Source organism: Echinops telfairi, unplaced genomic scaffold, assembly GCF_000313985.2.
Source record: "Echinops telfairi isolate 266 unplaced genomic scaffold, ASM31398v2 ScPeMD7_23;HRSCAF=83, whole genome shotgun sequence".
NCBI lineage: Eukaryota > Metazoa > Chordata > Mammalia > Afrosoricida > Tenrecidae > Echinops > Echinops telfairi.
The window spans coordinates 76793914-76803040 of NW_022103920.1; the positions used below are offsets into that span (position 1 = coordinate 76793914).

A 9127-nucleotide genomic window follows, 5' to 3' on the forward strand; every position below is an offset into this window, starting at 1 on the left:
GAACTTGTGTTGGATAGATTCAGGAAACCAGATATGGCTTCAAGAAAATGTCTCTTTTCTCCACAATGAGGTTCTGTGTTCCTCCGCGTTGGCTGTATCCTTAAAGTGGTTCTCTTCGTGCAGCTGTCTCCTGGAAATCAGGCTTATTTTCAGGAAGCGTAGATGACCTTCCCAGGTGCTGAGTAACGAGGATGGGTCTCTTTAGTCTATGTTGTACCCTGTGATCCTTCTAAAGCAATTGCTGATTAGCCAACGATGCCAGGGCTTCACTCAGTCCCATTGGGGCCACACAGATTGAGAAAAGGAGAAAGTTGATTCTCTGATGTAATATTGAAGTTGTTATTAGAAATGGGGGTGAATGAATGCTGTTCAGGTAAGAATCTACCACGGTAAGGAGGTATGTCAATCAAAGATGCAGGCTTTTTAAAACAAGCTTTGCTTAAGCATCTTTTATTCTTCTTGAGGAATAGTAGCTAAGCACTAATTCATCCCCTATTAGTAATTACAAACAAGGTGTTATATGTACACACATTGAAGAAGGATAGTCAACCAAATATCTAATCATATCTGTGTTATTTGACACTAAGAGTTAGGTAACGGGGAGTCAGAAATACTCTACCAAGTAAGTGGATTCGTGTTAGAAATATCCATGTTTTCCATGTGGCATACTCCCTTGAGCACAGCCCATGCAGAGAAGGAGGCATCTATTTAAAAATAGCTCTCATAAAATCTGAATCAGTCAGAGGGAGAACTATTGCATTATTTGTCGAGCGGAGATCTGCATGGTAAACATTTCATCATTTATTCTATTCCCTTCACTCTCATTGAGCTCCTTCGGTGTTCTTGGGAGGAGTGCACACTGACTGTGCTATTTTCATAACCATCCAGCAAGCAAGAAGCAGGCTACAGAACAGTATACAAGTCAGTAATGATTCAGAATGGAGGACGCACAGTATTTCTCCCTTGACAGGTTTCAACTCTTTGTCCATACTGATGTTTTATGCTTAGAAAGCTAATAACAATATATCCTGCCAGGTGCAAAGACTAGAGGAATGATTACTACATTTCATTAGCTATTCTTCTTGGAGTCCAGTGTACGGCTACACTAGGTCAAACAATCTTCACACTTTACCCATTAACAAAGTCACTGTTTTCCCCCAACTTGAGGGAGGACATGTTCTAGGAGGCCATTATGGTGGGACCTATCCTCTAAGAAACCTTGGTGACATAATGGTTAGTGCTCAGCTGTCAATCAAAGAGTTTGCTGTTGGAACTTAGCTCTGCCCCATGGGAGAAAAAAAAAAAGTGGCAATCTACTTCTGGAAAGATTTACAGCCTTAGAAGCCTATGGGGGAAATTCTATATTGTCCTGTAGGATTATTCTGAGTAATATGCTGTTTTATTTTATTTTATTTTTAGACAAGCCATTTAGTAATTATGGTACTTTAAAGAAGAAAAGCAGTATACTTCAAAGGAGGATGTTTATTTAAATTATCCAATTCAGAGTGTGCGTGGGCATTAAAAACGATTGCGTATTTCCTTATTGATTCCAGTAAAATACTGACCCTAACCCTTCTTTAGTACAGTGAAACACCATAGTTAAATCCTTGCTTCACTCCATTCATGAAAATACATGGAGGGATGGGTAACAATTTATAATTTCTTTCAAAAAACCTTCTGTGGAACAGCTGCGTGTGTGTCTCTTCGAAAAGGCTAACACTCCCAGTGATTTGGCATCACATCATTCACGCAAGCTCAGTTTTTTGTTTGGCTCAATGAACATTTATTACAATTGGGGAAGATGGAACACATTTTATGAGCAGAATTTCATCAGGTCCCTTCCCTTAGAGGCTGGTGGGAAAGGATACACACACACACAGCTCATTAGAGCACAAGGCAGTAAAGAGTGCTGTGCAAATTAGAACATTTTCACAAATTTGTTTAGCTTGAGTCTCACAAAACCACGTAAGTTTAAAAAGAGAGCCCAAGAATCTTACCATCCACTGTAATTCACTTTTTCCCTTTATGAGAACAAGGACCAACATTTTTGTCTTCTGTTTCCCCCCATGGGTCTGTAATATAATAGACACACAGTGAATACTCCACTAAGACTCTTTGAATTTAGACATGCCGAAATAATGTAAAAATGTTAGGGCTTATCTGGTGGTAGGGGTTATGTGAAGCAGATGTAGGTCCTGTAGTCTCGCTTCCTCTCCTTGATAATTTAGTGCATAGCAAGGTGGAAGACGACATATACGGTCTTTTAAATATTGACTGGGAGAAGAAGAACAATTTTTGCCGGGACAGGGAAAATAAATTGGATTATTTATTGAATAATCCGAGAGTCAGCCTGAAGTGTTGGATTACTCAATGAGCAAGGAAGGCAAGGACTTAATTTTGCTTATTTACTAATCTGTAGTGAAAAAATTCACATCTTTGGGCATTATATCAGACAATGCGTCCCTGCTCTTCATAAGGTTTCTACTGTCCACTTGAAGACTTCTCTTGGTGTTATAAAAAATAGCTTATAAAATTATAGTTCATTATAATTTCAATCAAAATAATTCTTCTATGGCTTTATTTTATTTGCACACATTTTCAGCAGTTCAAAAAAACTTCAGGTGTTGAGTATGCTATGTATGTATAGGAGCCCTGGTGGCATAGTAGGACATGTGTTTGACTGCTAATCACAAGGTCAGCAGTTTGAAACCACTAACATCCGTGAGGGAGGGAGAGGTTCTCTATGCTCATGAAGACTTACAGTTTCTACTCCATCTCACAGGGTTGCCATGAGTCTGCCGCAACTCGATGGCAGGAGTTTGGTTTGGGGTTTTACACCGGCACTGAAAGAACCAGCTTTATGTGCTTCTTCTGTGCGCGTGGTTTCCTTTTCTTCATGAGCAATCAATTTCACTGTTAGATTCGATCAGCTATTCTAAAATTTCACCATGGGCAAATAAAAAACAGTGTTCTACTATATACTCTCTATTGAGTAGCATTGCATATTTTCATTTATCTAGTAATCTTTAAGACACTATATCTTTTGCTAGCCGGGCACCATCAGCTTTCTTCACATTTGCTTATGCACACAGTTTTCCTCAGCAATCGTGTCAGGAAGGTGTGCATCCTGGAATATAAGTAGTAACCTTGACTCTCCTTTCAGACAGGGCTTTATTTGTTATCCTTTATGAGTTGAGTGAATGAAAAGCTTTGTATTATTTTCAAATGAGATGAGATGCAAAGTGATACATTACAATAAATTATCCTTGAGCACATATTGGATGTGATACTTTATCCCTGGGAATGTTATCCTTACCCTCCCCTCCAGGATATTATAAAAGCCCATTGCTGTCCGTTGATGCTGACCCTTTGTGACCCTAAAGGACAAAGTAGAACTGGCCTATACACTTTCCAAGACTGTAATCTTATTTTTCAAGTAATAGTTTATTGTGTTCTCTGGTGAAAGTTTACAAACAAATTAGTTTCTCATTTAGCAATTTCTCTACATACCGGTTGGCATTACTGGCTACATTTTTTACACTGTGTCAGCATTGTCATTTCCATTCAGCTAAATTCCTGCATCCCGCCCCGACCCCTCCACTGCTGCTCCCCTGACATCTTTATGTCTTTACTTCAGGTGAAGTGTTAACTTTCTAGATGCATAGAGGTGATTTTTTTTTAAAGGAACACAGTACTCATACGTGACACTGTTTATGGTATGAGCCATCGTGTGATATTGCTGAAAGGTGACCTTCAGGAGTGGATTCAGTCCACAGTTTAAGGAATATTTCAGGGAAATGGTCAAAGGGGTTCCTGAAAGTTTCTTTCAATAAGTTTGGCCTCTTTTGAGGATTTGATTTTTTTTCTAACAAAGCTCTAATCTTTATGGAAGCATATTATCACCTCTCTCTAGTTAGTATAAAAGCACTTTTATCACTGCCCCCCCCCCCCAGGGATCCTCTAGATATTATCAGTGATCCGGTGTTTCTCAAAGTGGGCCAGATTGTCCTGCAGGTGTGGGAGAGTGGGGGTGGGGTGGGGGTGGGGAATTGGAAGGACCCAGTAGAACTGCAAAAGCAGATACCTCCATGTTATTCTGGATTGTTGGTGATAGTACAAAAGTCTTTAATTCCCAGGAGGATGCAAAGGTTTTGTTTTGCTTTTTTTTTTTTTTCTGAAAAGGAGGTAGGCCAAATAAGGAACCTGTGGTCCATAGCAATGACAATAGAGTGAGAAAAGAGCCAAGCCACTGCATGCACAGAATGTGATCAAGAGAATGGAAGATTACTCTTCTAGATCAAATCATGTTCTTAGTTCTAGGGGAAAAGGTAGTTCGACCAGGGCACGGCGTTGCTGGAAAGTGGTTACAGTGTCCTCAAGAAGAGCACGTGTCAAGCTCGTAGGTAAAAGCAAGTCGGTCACTTTTTAAAGTAACGAGAGTGCCATAGGGATGGATGATGGGGCAGAGACTAGAGACAATGAGATGAAGGATGACAGGGCAAAAGGACTCCAGACTACAAAAATAAGCTGGTTATTGTAGGGCGTTGTTATGGGCCAATTGTGACCTCGTGTGACAGAGGTTTTTGCTTGTCCGTTGTTGTCTTCATGGATGCAGACGGACAGTTCCTTCTACCCTGGTGAGTTTGAAAGATCAAGCTTTTGGTTAACTGCCGAGTGTTATCTACAAAACTGTTTTCACGTAGTTATAGCCAAAGGGTTTCAAGGACAGAAGATAAAGGATGCTTTAGATCAGCGGTTCTCAACCTGTGAGTGAGGACCCCTATGCCGGGGTTGAACGACCCTTTCACAGGGGTCACCAAATTCATAACAATAGCAACATTACAATTATGAAGGAGCAACAAAAATAATGTTATGGTCCAGGGGTCACCACAACATGAGGAACTGTATTAAAGGGTTGCGGTATTAGGAAGGTTGTGAACCACTGATTTAGATGATTTCAATTTAACAGAGATTATTGGGATTGTAGTATAATTTTAAGAGAAATTCTGGAGACCAGCTCAAATTAAGGAAGATACTACAGAAATTCTGGGAAGATAGAATGATTGCCTAGACTAGAAGAATGGCATTGATAATGGGTGTGGAGTTCAAATGTATGCATTTTTGAAATCTTGATGTGGAGGATGAAGGAGAGATGATAACGAATGAGAACACCTGCATTGGTGGCAGGGTGGTACGAAGAGCACAGCTGTTGCTGATTTGAATTGGAGTTTGAGTTACAAACAAAGGCTGAATGGAGAGTAAGCAGTCAGAACTAAATCGATGGTGGGGATTTTGATTTAGGAATCATAGTAACGTCAGCTCAAGACTTAAAAGTTGATGAGACACACACAATGATCGTGGGTGGAATCCAGAGAATTACCAACAAATAATAGCTTAGCAGTAAAAACAGTGACCACAACGAAACCTGAGCAGAATTAGTGGGTGGTGTAAATCGTTTGCACTTGACTTCTAACTAAATGGTTGGTGGTTTGAATATCCCAGTGGTGCTGTGGAAGAAAGGCATGACAATCTATTTGCTTAAATGTTACAGACAAGAAAATGTAATGGAGATTGATGCAACTCCATAATTCAGAGCATCATCCAACCTGAATCACAATTAACTCAATGATGATAAGAGGGGTTTTTGTTGCTGCTGCTGTTTTACATTAGACATCTTAGAGGAGAACCAGGAAGGTATGACTTTCTAGAAAACCAGCAAATACAACATCTTATGAAGAGTGGAGAGGCCAATATTAATCCTAGAAGTAAAGAAAAGCCAGGTATATCTAGGTGCTTGAACATGGACTTCAGGTGTATGGACAGTGTGTAAAGGTATGGGGCCAAACCAGAAGTTGTGGTTGAGAACATTGTCAGTATCAATGGGTTGCATGGGATTCAGTACCAACAACTTGTCAATGAGTTTCAATGGGTACATGTCCCACACATAGGCCTTAACCCTTTCCTTGACCTTCCACTTTGGCCTTTGGGCAGTGCTGGCTTCTTAAATGACTTGTACTTGCCCACATTTGGCCACACCACAGAGGTGATGGAGCCACAGAGCTGGATGATGAGGCTAAGTTGGTCCTGCTTGGTTTTGCCTGTATGGTAGGGCTTCGGGTTCACATCTATACCATGATGTACCCAATACTCCATAGGTCAACGGAGGGCAGGGTCAGGGACGTAGTCTTATTCCCCTAGCAAGAGATAAGGGGACTGTACCAGAGCATCACCACATAATTGGTATAGCAGTTGGGCTGGCTGTTCTTGTACAGGCTGACAGCCCAGGCCATCCCAAAGTCTGGTAATTTCAGGACCCGGTTGAGTGTGATGAGCATATTAGCCACCTTCATGTTTTATTCCTCTGGCGGTAGTACAGGCCACTGAGCAGCATTGCATGGCTTCCTTGACCTGAGACAGTGTGAACTTTACTAAGACATTACTCAGTAGTTCAGTAAGGTCAGGCTTGCAGGAGTCAAGCACTGGTCAGAGACTGTCTTTGCATGGTTTATAGGAGGAAGCCTTTTCTTTCATGTTTTCCATCAGCACCTTCTTTGGAGCCCCCTTCTTGGCAGGCTTGCAGTGCTTGACATTGAACACTTCTCTACAGGGGCCTTGACCATTCTTGACCAGCATCTCATATTTGCACACCTCACCACAAAGGGGCACTACACTCTTTTGTACCTTATTGACTACAGTGTATCCATACAACAAAAATAGGTGTTTCCAGAAATAGTGAATTATTATTTATATTATCAATACCATTGTGTTATTATTAAATTATAATGGGAAATATCCTTGTATTTTAACTGTGTTACAATTTCAAGTTTATAAATATACAAACATTCAGTTTTTTTGAATAGTGCTAAGATACTTTAAAAATTGAACTCAAACTGGTAATAATGCATACCTTAAACCCTCCTAATTACTGGTATATTCAGTCATTTATTTGATAGTAATCAGAATATGCCTATTTTAACACTTACATTTAAAATATATAAAATAGCTATTGTTTTTAGAGTTTTAACTGAACAGGCTAATTTTCTTAGAATGTGCGCTATTGTCTGTGTAGAATTTGGCTTTGATTTACTTTCATTTAAACTCTGAGAGTGCCTTTCAGCATCTAAATTATCCTAATTGTGAATCCGTGATTTGAGAGGTGGCTCTATAAACACGATAAATATACTTACCAAAATTGTCATCATGGGTATGTTAATTAGAATACAGCATGCTAGAAGTAATTTAGTGAATGCTAGAAATAATTTAATTTGTGTGATTAGCTGCAAACTATAAAACACAAACCATTATTTCTAAACTAATAAAATAAACTAGTGTAACCTTTTCTTAATATAAGAAAATTAACATTCTAAACACATCTGGAAATAAATATGTAAGCTTATTTTCTGTGAAGAGAAAATACACAAATATTTACAGAGGCCATTGTCTTTGGAGGTGTGATTATTAGATTCTGTGTCAACTTGGCTAGGTCAGGATTCTCAGTGGTTTGGCAGTTAAAACCAAGTAATAATATATGTAGTGGCTGACCTTAATGTGATCAGCCCCATCATGGGCTCTGCTATGAGCAATTAGTTGTGAAAAAGAATAGGGTAGGATGCAACGCCCTCAGACCAGTGCCCTGAGACAATCAATTGAATGTACGCTTCCTCAGGAATATGGCCTGCTTCCAATATAAATATATGCTGCAGGAAAGCTTGCTTACTTTTTGCTTGACAGGGATCTTCTAGCTGACCTATTGACCTACAGTTCTTTGGATTAGAGCCAACAGCCTGCCATATTGCTGAGATTCTGAGGGTCTGACCTGCCAACCTTGGATGCATTTGCCTCTGCAGCCACAAACTTGACTTGTTGAGCTTGGATCAATTTGCCTCTGCATCCAGTCCATCAGGCTGCAATGTTAGATTTATCAGCACACGTAGCTAAGTAAATCCAAAGAGGCCTCCAGCGTACCCTTTCCTATGGACTTAGAACCTGCCCTGATTTGGACTTACCCATTTCTATAACTGTGTGATCCATTTTCTTGATATATATGCATCTCTCTCTGTCTTCTATCTATCTATCTATCTATCTATCTATCTATCTATCTATCTATCTATCTATCTATCTATCTGTCTGTCTGTCTGTCTGTCTGTCTGTCTGTCTATCTATCTATCCATCCATCCATCCACCTGTCTAATCTATATAGATATATAAAAGCACGAAGCGTCATTGGTTTTTCTTCTCTGGAGAGACCAACCTAAGCTAGGAGGGAAGATTGAAAACCGTTTTTCAGATTATGACTTCATTAAATCCTATAATTGCTGAAATCTCTGAGGGGATTCAAAAAGTTCATGAAAAAAATCTACTCTCTTTTAATTGCATTTTTCATTAATATTTGAAGCCCCTTTGTATAATTGATATATCATGTCTTCTAAGATATACATGAAGAAATGTAAACATTTTCCAGTTGGAACGGTGCACTGTTTGTATATTAGGGAGTGCACTGTACTCTATTTAATTCGGAATGTCTGAAATAAAAAGTTATGGTTAAGATTCTGAAGTCCTTCCCTGCACCCGTTTCCCTTCTCAACCCTATACTTTCCCATAACTTCTCTCCTCTACCGTCCCCCTAACTCAGGGTCATTACACTAACGAAAATATTTGATAAATCACTAGAACTGTTTCCTCTGTTTCTGAATTTAGGCTATGAATGTGCTAGATTCAAGAAGATGGCACATAGCTAAGGATCATTATCTAGCATCTCCCCAACTGGTTATTGATTCACAGTAGTCATAGCTCTCAAATTGGAATAATAGCTATTGGAAGTACAGGGGGGCAGGTTGTAACAATCACAGAAATCAGTAGGCCAAGCAGGAAATGATGCAACCCAGCTGGCTCAGATGTGTCTGAGAGCGAGGAAAGAAGGGGGAGACCGTCAACAAGCCAGACAGCATCAGCATGCCATAGACTATGAAGTAAGTGATAACACTGTCGATTTGCTCGAAAGATAAACAACGTATACATTCAAGTAAAGCAGGAAGGCTGTCAACAGGGAAAATATGTGGTTGGAATGTTGATGTCATTACACAAAACTGTTTTGGAATATTTATTTTGAAATTCTTCAGTTTCTTTG

General features: G+C 39.6%; 1 pseudogene; it reads right to left on the reverse strand.

The window, feature by feature from the left end:
- Positions 1-5704: 5704 nt before the first annotated feature.
- On the reverse strand, positions 5705-6633 carry LOC115869204 (annotated as a pseudogene).
- Positions 6634-9127: the final 2494 nt, after the last annotated feature.